This window comes from Myotis daubentonii, chromosome 12, assembly GCF_963259705.1.
Source record: "Myotis daubentonii chromosome 12, mMyoDau2.1, whole genome shotgun sequence".
In the NCBI taxonomy this organism is placed as follows: domain Eukaryota; kingdom Metazoa; phylum Chordata; class Mammalia; order Chiroptera; family Vespertilionidae; genus Myotis; species Myotis daubentonii.
The window spans coordinates 8,415,428-8,430,174 of record NC_081851.1 but is presented as its reverse complement, the minus strand read 5'-3'; the positions used below and the strand labels follow the sequence as shown (position 1 = coordinate 8,430,174).

The 14,747-nt window shown below is 42.6% G+C and overlaps 1 pseudogene; it reads right to left on the bottom strand.

Moving 5' to 3' along the window:
• Positions 1–7,483: 7,483 nt before the first annotated feature.
• On the bottom strand, positions 7,484–9,096 carry LOC132213852 (ribosomal L1 domain-containing protein 1-like; annotated as a pseudogene).
• Positions 9,097–14,747: the final 5,651 nt, after the last annotated feature.

The window sequence follows — 14,747 nt, the reverse complement described above, 5'->3', positions numbered from 1 at the left end:
GTCCCATCAGAGTTATCCCATTGCTCATGCTCATCCTGTCCTCTTTTAGCTTGCACTACAGAGGGGATGCATACTTATTGAGAATTAATAGAAATAGTTGCTTTTTGTTTCTCAAACACCAGATACTAACCCACACTTCATTAAATAAAAGCCTGTTTAGCAAATTCAAGCTGTTAAATATAGTAGAATAAATACAGTGCCACTCTTGGTCCCTTCACCCCACCCCAAAGTTAAGTCCTATGTATAGTGACACAAAGAGAGGCATTTGGGAATTTGTATTTTCTCATCTGTAAAATGGGACACAAATAGTACCAAACTCGGTGTAGAGATATTGGTTATCAGGATTAAATGAAGCACCTAAGTGCATAAGACAATGCTGGAAACTGTGAACTATCACTATTTTTATTATTACATAATGTCCCACAATCATCTAATGATGTTCAAAGGGGTTATATTTGGGGGAAAATCGCTTTTGGCAAATTTTCCACTCAATGAATCTAATTATTTTTTAAAAAATTAATTAAAATGTATGTAACCTAAATGTTCTGATTATATTTGCCCTACTTCCCCTATTGTTATTATATAAAAGTTACAGTAATGTGTACCTTGCAAGAAGATGAGCACACACTAATAATAATTTAATGAAATGTAGACTGCACATTTTTAAATCAAACCCTTTTTTATTGATTTTTTTACAGAGGAAGGGAGAGGGATAGAGAGTTAGAAACCTCAATGAGAGAGAAACATCGATCAGCTGCCTCCTGCACATCCCCTACTGGGGACATGCCCACAACCAAGGTAAATGCCCTTGACCGGAATCAAACCTGGGACCCTTCAGTCCGCAGGCTGATGCTCTATCCACTGAGCTAAACCAGTCGGGACAATCAAACCTTTTTTATTACTAACTCTTTGATAATGTGTTCCTATGAATTATGGCTTGTCTTTATATCATTTGTTTAACCTAACATAGATTTTCTGGCTTTATTTTCAAGATCTTTAGAGGCAATAAAAGGCCTTCAGAATTTTTTATTGTATTTGTGGTAAACATGTAATGTAAGGTTTGAGAAAAATGCTTTTATAGTTACTTAAATGTATTCAAGTGTGAATTGGTGAACTTTTATTAAAGCCTTAGCTGGTAATACTGAGACACAAATCTTGTGGATAACATGTGGAATTATAAATATATATATAAAGTTCTGCTTCTCTTAAGGCTGCAGAGGGCATCCGTTGTTTTCCAGCAAGCCGAGGACTCCTACCGCTCCAGCTGTCATGTGTAATTAAACATTTGGCCTCCACAATTACTCTACAGTGTACATATGCCAGCATTTCAAGCCTGGAATATGCATTTCAAAGAAGAAGAATTCCCTGGAAATCCTAAATTGACAGGAGCAAAGACAGCCTGAAGGAAAGTAGTCAGCGAAAACTGTAAGGTCGGGATCTGATGATTAAAAACGAAACTTCAAGAAGAACTTCAACCCTTAACTAAACCAATGGGAAAAGGAACGACAGTTGGCAAGCAGATTTCTGCACAGGGATTCTGACTGGTGAACCTCTTGGGGTAATTTAATATTATCAGTGTGGTTCACCTTGCTATATTCTGCCTTACCATTAATATCATTTCAACAGACATTCTCCTTAAAGCACATTTGGCATCACTTATTTCTTCATGAATTTTTAAAATATTAAATTTGACGATTCATGTTGAGTATGTAGTTGATTTATCAGAAAGCATTCCCTCCATTCCTCTATTTTCCTCCCTTAATTCCTGCTCTACAGATGATTTCACTTAAAAGATGTGATATCTCAGGGAAAAAAGGAATGCCGAGTTGACATTTTCACTGTAAATCCCTATTTGTAGCAATTTGTTTTAAATTCTATTTCCAATTATATGAGGATAAAATTAGGCACTTAACTTGTCATTAAAATGCAATTTTTGTTTTCAATATAAGTATTTGAATCAAATACTTATATAGGTAAAACAGTTATTTAGTTTCAGTCTATCTATATAGTCAACCATATGTTTACTATATTCAGGACGTACATGAAAATAAGATATTTTCAGGTAACTGAAAGAGGAAACTTCAAATGTAACTAGAAATAAGTGAAAAGAATAAGACTCTTAACTTCTCTTTACAGCCTCACGGGTGCAGGTAGATGGGCATTTGAATATGCCAAGCTCCCTACCCTTGTGTTGACCAAAAGAGGACAGGCATACAATTGATTATGAATATTCAGAGGACAGTCCGATCCTCTTCTACTTTGTCATTTTACTGGAAAGTCTACAGAAAACATTCAGATAAGTCTAATTGTATGACTTGTGATGCTATTTGTGGAGTGTATTATTTAAAATTTTGTCCAGAATTAGGTGTCTGTTTGCATCATTTATTTCCATAAATCCACTAGCAGAGCAAAGAGCATTTCTTCAAATACTTACACAATCCTAATTTTTATTATTAGAAAACCTAGAACTAATAAAGCTTCCAACCCCAACCCCACCAACCCTACTCTCTCCCCCTTTACAGCCCCCCTTCCATGCTGAGAGAATTTAGCAGCATTCAAGCCATTACTTACTGTTTAAGGGAAATGACTGATAAGACTTACACATGTTTTTCAAAAATAAAAGTTCAGACAGAGTGAGCTAATCTGTACATTAAATCATAATAATTTCCCAAGTTTCCAGTTTGGTAAAAGGAGAACAAACTAAAGAACCATCTGATTTTTTTTATCTTGGTCAATCTGTAAGGCTTTATCTAAATTATAACCTTGTCTATGTCATTAGAATTATGTAAGAATAATTTAATATTAATGTTACATTCTCAGCAAAGGCAGCAAAACATATTTCAATAACTAAGGTTAAAAAATTTGAATTCCCCTGAAACAAAGATGTATACACAAATGAATAAAGAAAAAACAATTTTTAAATAAACTAATAACATTCTTAAATATAATTGATCCAATTATATTTACCTAATGAAGATTCAGTACCCAGATTCTCAAGCTAAGGGATTCAGTCTGTCCCTGTGAGCTTTCAAGTAAACAGCCTCTTCATTAGAGATGAAACACAGGACTCTTGACAGTTTTATATATTCACCTTTAAGACCCATGACATGTTGCAATTTGTAATTTGAAGTATCTATTAAAACCCCTCCCACTCTATATACAACTGATATGAAGAAAAAAGATTATTCAGGACACATACTCTTAAAATAATCAGCAGAGGGTGAGAAGATTGCAGAATGATGATTCCTAAAAGAAGAAGAAAGGGAAGTTTGTTTGTTTGTTTGTTTTTTAAATATATTTTATTGATTTTTTACAGAGAGGAAGGGAGAGAGATAGAGAGTTAGAAACAGATGAGAGAGAAACATCGATCAGCTGCCTCCTGCACATTTCCTACTGGGGATGTGCCCGCAAGCAAGGTACATGCCCTTGACCGGAATCGAACCCGGGACCCTTCAGTCCGCAGGCTGACGCTCTATCCACTGAGCCAAACCAGTTTCGGCAAGAAAGGGAAGTTTTGATGAATTGAGAGTCTAACATTGGCTTCAGAGGGACTTGGCCTGAGATTTGAACACTTTCAAACTCTATATTATCTTCAGCAAGTGAGAGATCATCACTTATAACCACACTAGAGGCCCAGTGCATGAATTCTTGCACCAGTGGGGTCCCTCAGCCTGGCCTGTGTGATCAGGCCAAAACCAGCTGCCTGACATCCTCCAAGGGGTCCTTGATTGCGAGAGGGCACAGGCTAGGCCGAGGGTCCCACCGGTGCATGGTCGGGGCCAGGGAGGGGTGCAGGAGGTTTGCCAGCTGGAAAGGGACCGCAGGAGGGCTCCAGGGCATGTCCAGCCTGTCTCGCTCAGTCCCGATTGGCTGGACCCCAGCAGCAAGCTAACCTACTGGTTGGAGCATCTGTCCCCTGGTGGTCAGTGCAAATCATAGTGAGTGGTTGAGTGGCCTTAGCATATCATTAGCATATTATGTTTTGATTGGTTGAATGGCTGACAAGTCAACCAGACACTTAGCATATTAGGCTTTTATAATATAGGATGGACTAGAAAAGACAGCATAACTCAGGAGAAATCAGAATTTTTGTTTTTTGGTAGGGATGCTATATTGATATACTTATGTATCCACCTATGACATAAGAAAACTGACTAAAGTTTAATTAATACAGTGGAACCTCAGCTCTCAAACCTAATTCATTCCAGAAGGCTATTCAAGAAGAAAAGTGTTCAAAAACAGAATCTTTTTGTAGTATTAGAAATTATGCAAATTGAATTAATTCATTCCAGAACCCTAAATGATTCCCTGTTTTAACCTTTCTTATATACAGTACATTACTAATGGACTGTTTAATCTATAAACAAATACCTCTTTTCTTAAATTTGCTGAACCACTTCTTATACTAGCCTTAAACCCGTGACTTTCAACACTTGTTCCAGGGGTGCAGCATTTTTGCTTTTCACATATTACTGCCTCTGAAATGCTGTCACCAGCTAACTACGTTTCTTTCATCCAAATTAACCACAGTTTTTCTACCTTTTTGATTGCCTGTGATCTTTGTTTTGTGAACACATTCACACCCTTAGCAACATCAGCACACCTGATGGCCTCTTTATGCTTTAAAATTATGCTAATTGTCCATTTCATCAGCAACAAAGGCAAACACACACAGACACACACACCACGAATATATTCACAGCACAATTTCCTGATTTGTTTGTTGAAAACCTCAAGGTTTAGAGGTAAACAGATTCACACTCTTTCCTTTGTTTGCTACCTGAGAGATGCTTTTTATCATAATTTCGTTGAGAACCAAATTGTATCAAATGGGGACATTTGAGAACTGAGGTTTGACTGTATTAAATGCCAGTAGGGTAAAGATATTTCTGTTTCAGATAATAGTGGGGAATTGTAACCCACCTTACCATGCTTTTGACAGTGTTTCTGTGAATGCTGACTCTGACTAATATGTAGCTTGTAGATAAATAGCCTCTATAATAATAAAAGCATAATATGCTAATTAGACCAGACCTCCTTCTGGACGACCTTCCAGATGAAGCCAGGGCTGCAAGGGAAGCCCAGGTCCCAGGTGCCTGCTGGCAGCAGGAGGAAAGCCTGAGTCCCAGGTGCCAGAGGGAAGCCGGTGCTGGCAGCTGGGGGAAGGAAGGCCTACTCTTTCATGAATTTCATGCGTAGGGCCTCTAGTCCTATACAATAAAGAGGTAATATGCAAATTAACCCTCACACCCTCACTAGATGGCTGCCTATGACCAGGCTGGCAGGACGGTTAGTGAGGGACAACCAAATGACTGAGCAGCAGGCTGCATGGGGCAACCAGGCCGGCAGTGAGGGGTGACCAAACGACTGAATAGCAGGCTGCTTGGGGAGACCAGGCCAGTAGTGGGGGTGGTGAGAGACGACCGAAAGACTGAACAGCAGGCTGTGTGGGGCAACCAGATCGGCAGGGGTTTAGTGAAGGATGACCAAATGACTGAACAGCAGGTTGCATGGGAGATCAGACCAGTGTGTGTGTGTGTGTGGGGGGGCCTGTGAGGGGCAACCAGGCTGGCAGGTGGGGCAGTGAGGGGTGACCAAACGACTGAATAGCAGGCTGTTTAGGGAGACCAGGCCGGTAGTGGGGGTGGTGAGAGACGACCGAAAGACTGAACAGCAGGCTGTGTGGGGCAACCAGATCGGCAGGGGTTTAGTGAAGGATGACCAAATGACTGAACAGCAGGTTGCATGGGAGATCAGACCAGTGTGTGTGTGTGGGGGGGGGCCTGTGAGGGGCAACCAGGCTGGCAGGTGGGGCAGTGAGGGGTGACCAAACGACTGAATAGCAGGCTGCTTGGGGAGACCAGGCCGGTAGTGGGGGTAGTGAGAGACGACCAAAAGACTGAACAGCAGGCTGTGTGCTGTGTGGGGCAACCAGATTGGCAGGGGTTTAGTGAAGGATGACCAAATGACTGAACAGCAGGTTGCATGGGAGATCAGACCAGTATGTGTGTGGGGGGGGGGCCTGTGAGGGGCAACCAGGCTGGCAGGTGGGGCAGTTAGGAAAGACCAGGCCAGGGGGTGCAGTTGGGGGTGACCAGGCTGGCAGGGGGACAGTGAGGGGTGACTGGGCCAGTAGGGTGGCAGTTAGGTGTGACCAGGCAAGCAGGCAAGTGAGCAGTTAGGATACAGAGGTCCAGGATTGTGAGAGGGATGTCCGATTGCCAGTTTAGGTCTGATTCCCGGGATTGGGCCTAAACCAGCAGTCGGACATCCCCTGAGGTGTCCCAGATTAGAAAGGGTGCAGGCTGGGCTGAGGGGACCCCCTTGTGCACGAATTTTGTGCACCAGGCTCTAGTGTTTGTATAAGAATCCTAGGAACTAACTTCAGAAGATACAGACCTTTAGGAATTCCAACTCCAGGACATTTGCTAACCTTCAAACAACACCAGGAAGATGCACACCAGGCCATCACTTGACCAGTTTCAAGGTTCTTACCAGACTGGACTGTGATGCCTGCAAGTACAGAACTTTACAAACCCCTCCTATTGATTTCCTTGTTCCACTTTCCCTTTCCCACCTTATAAAAACTCTGCCTTCTCTGAGGTGGGGAAGCGGGCTTTAGACAGAAATCCCCCCATCTTCTCAGGTGGCTAAGAAGTATACTAGCCTTAAACCAGTTATGCTGTCTTTTCTAGTCCATCCTATATTATTTAAGGCTAACCCTTAAATAAACCTCTTTCCTTTCTCACCAGAACCTGTCTCATGAGTCTGGCTTTTGTTGTAGCAGACATCCAAACCTGGGTTTCAGTTACATCATCTCCACAGAATCTTACTCTAAATAGGTGATGTTGGAAGAGGAGTCCAGAGGTGGAATCACAGTACATAGATTTAAATATAAGCTCCTGGGACTACCAGCTGTGTAACATTTCTCAGCTAAATGGAGAAAAAATAGTAGCACTTCTGTGGGATTTACTTGAGGCTTAGAGAAGAGAAGTCATATCAGACGTTGTGCTGGACCCAATCTAGGCACATACATTGTCTATCACTCCTCCCCGAAGAAGCCAGGAGTCAATGCTCCATGTGGAGAATTCTGGCCAATTCCAATACAGGAGATGGAAAAGAACACCCAGGTAAAGTCCTGTTCACCCCTAACAGGCATTTCTGAGACAGGATGGTTCCCTGTGGCCTGCGAAGAAGTCATCCCACTGAAATGGAGTAGCCAGGTTTTTAAATGCTGTTAGTTTTTTTTGTTTTTTTTTTTACTTTAATAAAAACACTGTATTTTCCATTATATTAGCAAATAGACAGAAGAGCAATTTAAAACATGGAGTCAAACCACTGATTTTTCCACCCACAAATATGTATCAGAGTTACTTGTGGAGGTTTTAAACATGCTTAAGCCTAGGCCTCACTCTTGGAGAAGGTTTGTGACAGGGGTCAGGGCCTGTGTGATTTTCAGAAGCTCTCCACCTGGTTGAGCCACTCATTTTAGGTCCACTGGGGCACTTTGGGTTTGGGGGCCATTGTGGGGGCCGTGGAGAACTTTCCCTGCAGGTTTCTTAGCTGTGGTGAGGACCTTGGCCTCTGACCTTTGGGGCATCTGTCTTGGGTCTTTTTCCTCCAGCAGAGCGTTTCCTTCCTTCTCCATCTTTTCTTTGATTATTGGTTTCTTCCCTGGACCGTTGGCTGGGGTCTTGGGCTCTGCTGCTTCTGGGATCTCATGAGATGTGTTGTGACCAGGACTCTTTTTTGGAGACTTCTTTCTTGTGGCATGTTTTTGTATTTTTTCATATTCTTTGGCAAGAGTTCTTATTAGAACCAGTCGTGGAATTTCTTCTTCAAATTCGCCTTGTACTTTATATTGAGCTCTTATTCTGTGGGTCTCTTTCTTCTCAGGCTTTGGGGAGATCTCTTTCTTTTTGGGACCAGGGTCCTTTACTGGAGGTTCACTAGTAGTTAGGGATGATGTAGTCTTCCTAGCTTGTTTCGTAATCCTTATGTTTCTTTTTTCTCCTTTTGTTCCTCATTATATTCTTTTTGTTTTTGTATTTTATTTGCTTCTTTTTTTCTTCTGACTAGGAGTGCACAGTCCTTTAACTTTATCCTGGCTGCTGACAAATGAAGAAAAGATGGGAAGCCAAGTGCCCATCATTAGATGAGTGGATAAAATATATGTGGCACATTTACACAATGGAATACTATGCAGCTCTAAAAGAGAAGGGACTCTTACACTTTGAGACAGCATGGAGACACCTGGAGAGTACCATGCTAAGTGAAATAAGCCAGTCAGAGAAAGACAAACACCATGTGATATCACTTATATGTAGAATATAATGAACAACATAAACTGGCAAACAAAGTAGGACCAGAAGCATGAATGCACGGAACAGATTGACAGGTATCAGTGGGGAGGGGAGAGGAGGACAGGAAAAGATTAACCAAGGAACGTATATGCCCATGTGCATAGCCCATGCACACAGACAACAATGTAGTGAAGAAGCGCAGGGGCTGGGTGAAGGGGGAGGAAGGGGCAAGAGAATGGAGGACATCTGTAACAGTGTCAACAATGAAAAAGAGCCTGGCCAGCATGGCTCAGTGGTTGAGTGTCGACCTATGAACCGGGAGGTCATGGTTCAATTCCTGGTCAGGGCACATGCCCTAGTTGCAGGCTCAATCCCTAGTGCAGGAGGCAGCTGATCAGTGATTCTCTCATCATTGATGTTTCTAACTCTCTCTCTCCCTCTCCCTTCCTCTCTAAAATAAATGCGAATATATTTAAAGACCAAATAAAAAATAAAAGATGGGAAGGGCAACTGATCTCTGTTTTCACATACAAGCATCTCATGCTCTCCCATTCCTGGCAATTTCTGTGAAAGCTTTTCCATGACAGCAACAACACGTGGGGTGATGTGCTGAACCTGCACTCCAGTGGGATCTGTGGGACCTGCTGCAAGGACCGAGTTTTAGAGATGATCAAGGCGGTTCCTGTATGAATTTGTTGATCTCCCTGGAAAGACTCTTAGCTTGAAGGTTTTCAGTTACTGGAACTTTCTTTCTCTTATAGAAATGCCTCCTGGGGGTGAGGATAAGAGCCATCTGATTCTTGCATCAGTGAGGAATGGAAACTACCCAGTGCATATAAGTATAGTAGGTCCTCAGGTTATGTTGGAGATCTGTTCCTACAGCGTGATGTAATGCAATTTTCACTGTACGTTGGAACCCACCTACATAAGCACCTACGTCACTCACATGGAGCACATGCACAGCAGTAATGAAGTGAAACAGTAAAAAAAATTAAAAGAAAGATAACAATTCCTGACCTTTACTTGTGGTAAATAAATAATCCTAATAGTAATTCAAAAATGGTATTTGACTATACCTTCGCTATGCCTCCCATTGGCTAATCAGTGTGATATGCAAATTAACTGCCAACAAAGATGGTAGCTAATTTGCATACTGCAGGCAGGGCGGGACAGCACGAGCTGGCGTGAGCCGCCATCCAGGCCCAGTGTGCGACCCCAGAAGCCGCCTGCCTGCCATCCGGGACCCGGATCCCGGTCCCGGGCCGCAGGCCAGTGCCCGTGTGCAGCTGCAGAAGCCGCCTGCCTGCCGCATCCCACCATGATCCACTGAGTTATGAGGCCAGAGAGCAAGGAGAACTTCTGCCCCTGAGTCAAAGTGGGAAGTGGAGGACACGGCCTCCCCTCCTAAAGTCACCAAAGGACAGGACCTAACCTAAGCCACATCCTCTGAGACAGCCCGGCAGGCACCACTGACCCTCTCTGCAGGCTGGGCCCCCCACCCCCTTCCCCTGTCCCTGCACAGCTCCCATAGCCCCCCGCTGGCTGAGTAGGCACAACAGGTTTGCAGCTACAGGGGCGATTTAGCAGCTAATGAAAAAATGAAAAATGCGAGAACAAACAAATGAAGCAGCTACTGCAGTGGGGAAAAGATGTTCATCAAATTCTTTGTCTCTGAGAAACTGAGGCAGCCAGCACAGGCCCCTGAACAGGATGAGGCTTCTGCTTCTAAAGAAACGTCCTGGGGTTAGAGGTGAGGGGGTGCTGCCTTTCCCATCTCAGAGCTCTAGGAGGAGTCTGTGCTCCCCTTCCTGGTATTCTTAACACCCAGAGACCCCTCCCCAGTCCAGGCAGGAATGTTCCATGCTGACCGCCTCCAGAAAGCAGAGAACAAAGAGGCACTTCTTGACTTCAAGCCTCTAAACCAGTGGTTCCCAACCTTGGCTGCACATTAGAATCACCTGGGAATCTTTTTAAAATCCTGATTTCTGGGCCTCATCCTCTAGAAATTCTGTTTCTTTGTTATGGGGTGAGGCCACAACATTAGTAACAAAGAAACAGAATTTCCGGAGGATGAGGCCCAGAAATCAGGATTTTAAAAAGATTCCCAGGTGATTCTAATGTGCAGCCAAGGTTGAGAACCACTGCTCTAAACAGACTTGACCACTGCGGGCAAAGACCTGCAGCTGAGAAGGGACAGGTTCTGGGTGTCAAGGTCCAGACCGTGGAAGGCCTCCTGGGGGAGCAGTGGACCTGGAAGCCTGTGTGCTGGGTCAGAGACACCCCTGCCTCCCACCCTCCCCTGCCCTGCACATAGACGTGCCTGGACTGGGGTGAGGAGGAGAAGGAGAACTAGAGGGAAGGAACGCTGTTTGTTGGCGGCCATGTAAAAAGGACTGTGACCCTCCCCTCCCACTGAGTCACTCCCTGAGGCAGCAGGAGACGGAGGGTCTGTGGGCAGCCACACAGATGGTGTCCATGCAACAGGGCTGAGGAGGTATCAGAGGACCTCACCCCAGAAAGCCTAATACCTCTTTGTGTGAGAGAGAGAAGGTGGCAGGGCAGGAGGGAGAGAGCAAATTGGACTCAAGAGGCCTCATGGCCCAGATGAGGAGAATATACCAGGGATCAGCATGGACCTGAGCTCTGAGGTGAGGGTCAAGGGCAGCTGGGTGGGGGCCAGCCCAGACAGAAGACTGAGGTCCAGATGTCCTTGACCCTGCTCGGTTCTTTGGCACCTCTGCCTGAGAGATAAACTGTCTGACATGGAAGTACAACTCCAGAGAAGGGGGTGGGGAACCTAAGTTAAATAATATTTTGTTTTGTTTTTTCACTTGGCAGAATGGGGGGGCTGAAGTTGAAGTTAGGTTTGGTTACTAAACAATAAAGAAAGCAACATTTCTTGCACACCCGACTGTGTGGTCTGAGTTTGCTGCTGCCTATAAACCGAGAAAAAGTTGTAAAATGAAGTACTAATCTCTAGGGTTTACGTCAGAACAAGGAGTAGTGCCACTCAGCCGGAAGTGGGCTTATGGCTGGCCAGTGCAGAGGTGGTGGCAGGAGCCTCTCCCACCTCCGTGGCAGCACCAAGAATGTCCAACTAACAGTTTAGGCCCAATCCCTTGGGGCCTAAGCCTTTAGTCGGACATCCCCCGAGGGCTCCCTGGCTGCCAGAAGGATGTCTGACTGCAGGCTTAGGCCTGATCCCCCGGGGAGTGGGCCTAAGTCAAGAGGTGGACATCCCCCAAGGGGTCCTGGACTGCAAATGGGTGCAGGCGGGGCTGAGGGACCCCCCGGCCCCAAGTGCACAAATTTTTGTTCACTGGGCCTCTAGTAAAAAACATAAAGCACATATGTATATACATTAAAATGACGGAACTTTTTTTTTAATAAATACTGTAAATGGGAGATGGCGACATACCTCAAGTCCGATGAAACCTGAGTAACTGCCTGTATATAAGTTCTTTAGTCTATCTCTTCTCCCCTCATCCCCACATGGAGGTAAGTCAGTCTGTTCCATGCCTCATGTTTCCGGTCTTATTTTGTTGGTCAACTCATTTTGTTCGTTAGATTCCACAAGTAAATGAGATCATGTGATATTTATCTTTCTCTGTCTGGCTTATTTCACTTAGCTTAATATTCTCCAGGTCCCTCCATGCTGTCCCAAAGGGTCAGAGATGTTTTTTTTACTGCTGCATAGTATTGCATGGTGTAAATGTCCCACAGCTTCTTTATCCACTCATCTACTGCTGGGAACGTGGGCTGTTTCCAGATCTTAGCTATTGTAACTCCTATGAACACAGGGGTGCATACATTCTTTCTGATTGGTGTTTCAGGTTTTTGGGGATATATTGCCAGAAGTGGGATCGCTGGGTCAAACAGAAGTTCCATTTTTAATTTTTTGAGGAGTCTCCATACTGTTTTCCACAGTGGCTGCACCAGTCTGCATTCCCTCCAGCAGTGCACAAGGGTTCCCTTTTCTCCACATCCTCCCCAGCAGGATAATTTACTGATGGTAGACATTCACATTCTGACAGGTGTGAGGTGATATCTCACTGTGGTTTCAATTTGCATTTCTCTGATGATTAGTGACTTGGAGTATTTTTTTTAATATGTCTCTTGGCCATTTGTATGTCCTCTTTGGAGAAATATCTATTGAGGTCTGCCCATTTTTTAATTGGACTGTTTGTCTTCCTTTTGTTGAGTTTATGAGTTCTTTATATATTTTGGATATTAACCCCCTATCAGATGTATCATTGGCAAATATGTTCTTCTTTATAGTGGGCTCCCTTTTCATTTTGATGGTGTTTTATACTCCTTTTCTAAAGATCGGAGCAGGATAATCTTGAAAATGGTTTTAATTCGTGCTTGTTCGAATGCTTCTTATAAGCACGCCCCATCTTTTCAGGAGTTACATTGTATTTCTCTTTAGTAAATAAATAGATATTTGTTAACTCTGATAGAATACTGTGAGGCTGGACAATTTGACTCTCAATTATTTCCTTGAATTTTCCACACCACATTACAAAGAGAATTTCTTTGCCATTCAGAAGCAATCCATTGGCATTCTTCCTGGACCTGGAATGTGGCAACAGAGCTCCCATGGCCTTTCTGATCTGCCTTTATCCACTGGGCCAGGGCGCGGGGCCCTGGAGTGGAGGCTGAGGTTGTGGTTGAGGTTGCGGGTGGGTGGAAGCTGAGTCCCTGCCTCTCACCTGTGCAGGCTCCATTCGCAGCTCCTCCGGAGCCCGCAGAGCCCAGGCCTGTAGCCTGGAGATAGGGGGCCAGCGGGGTGTGCCTGGAGATAGGGGCCAGCGGGGTGTGCTTAGAAGCTGCATCCACTTTGCATTTCGTTCGCCTCCTTCTTGAGCTTCACCCCTTTCCTCCCCATTCGCCTGCTCTGCGGTTGACCTCCTAGTACAGCTTGGCACAGTAACTCATTCTTAGGTTGTCATCTTCTATTCAACTTCATAAACACAGAGCCATAAACATCAGCACATAATAACTATCTTTAATTAATATTAGCTATTTTAATACTATTTCTAAGGTAAAACCATATTAATAACAAAAATATCAATAATTTCAAATACAAAATGAGAAGAATGTGTTGAATCCAGTGAGAATAAGGTCAAAATAAGAAAATATGCTAACATGACACAAAAAGCCTTTGAATTTGGTCAGGAAGCAGGTGACCCACAAAATAATTAATTATGGTCCTGAAAGATCTAGAATCCATGGGAAAAACTGAGTCCAGCCAAGTGGCTCCTATTTAAAACAAATCAATTTATGTGGGAAACTCATGATAATTAAGTATATTTCTATACAAAAATATATATATATATATATCCTCCCAGAGGGCCACTGAAGGAGAAACTAAAGATAAAAACCCAGAACCAACAGATTGCAACACAGTAACAAATTAAAATGCCAAAAACTTTAGTCGGGCATTATAGAAGGGATTGTCATGTCCAAGATAAATATATATGTATGTACGTGTGTATCTGTGAGTATGTGTCTATATTTCTATCTATTATCTATGTCTACCTATCATCAATAGAATATAAAAGGAAATTAAAACAAAAGCCATAACAAGAATGTACACAACAAGAAAAATTGCCCCAGAAAACAGAGGAAGATTTTAGGCAACTAATACTACATAGTTTTTAAGTATTTAATGAGAATTTTTGTTAATGATAAGTGACTTTACTTATAGAAGATAGAAAATGTTGAGTGATGCTAGTATTATAAAGAGAGTGATAAAACAGCAGCACAATATTTAAAAATGTGTGGAAAGCAACAAAAGAACGTGAAAAGAAATTTATGGAATTACTAATATTAGAAAAGTAAAAAATTCTCAAATAAATGTTCTTAAGAAACTAGGAAAAGAAGTATGAAGTGGCTCCAAATTTGTAAATAAGAAAACAATAAACTTGAAGTTAAAATACCTCAACAACTTACTTGAAATGAAGGACTTCCCCAAAAGAAAAAGAAAACAAAACTCACTCAAGAAGAAATAAATACCCTGGCTAGTTCCAAATCTATGAAAAAAATGGAATTCATAGCTAAAATCTTTCTATCAGAGAAAATTCCAGGGCCAGATGGTCTCACTGATAAAATATTTAAGCCTTCTCCACAATAATGTTAGATGTCTGTAGATATTAGATGTGTCAACAAATGTATGAGGCAAAGAATGTATCAGAAAAAATTCAAACCAGTATTTTTCTGGATAAAATAAAAGAATATTATTTGAGAATAAATTCAACCATCCAAAAGATAAGATCAAATAAAGAACTAAACAATGAAAACTCTATGGCAAGGGCTAAACGTGACTATGGACTAAAACCTAATACACATTATACTATTAGCATTAAACATGTTGACAATCTAAAAATAAACATACAAGTAGCAAAAATCTGAAAATACAAGACCAGATTGTATAAGAAAATG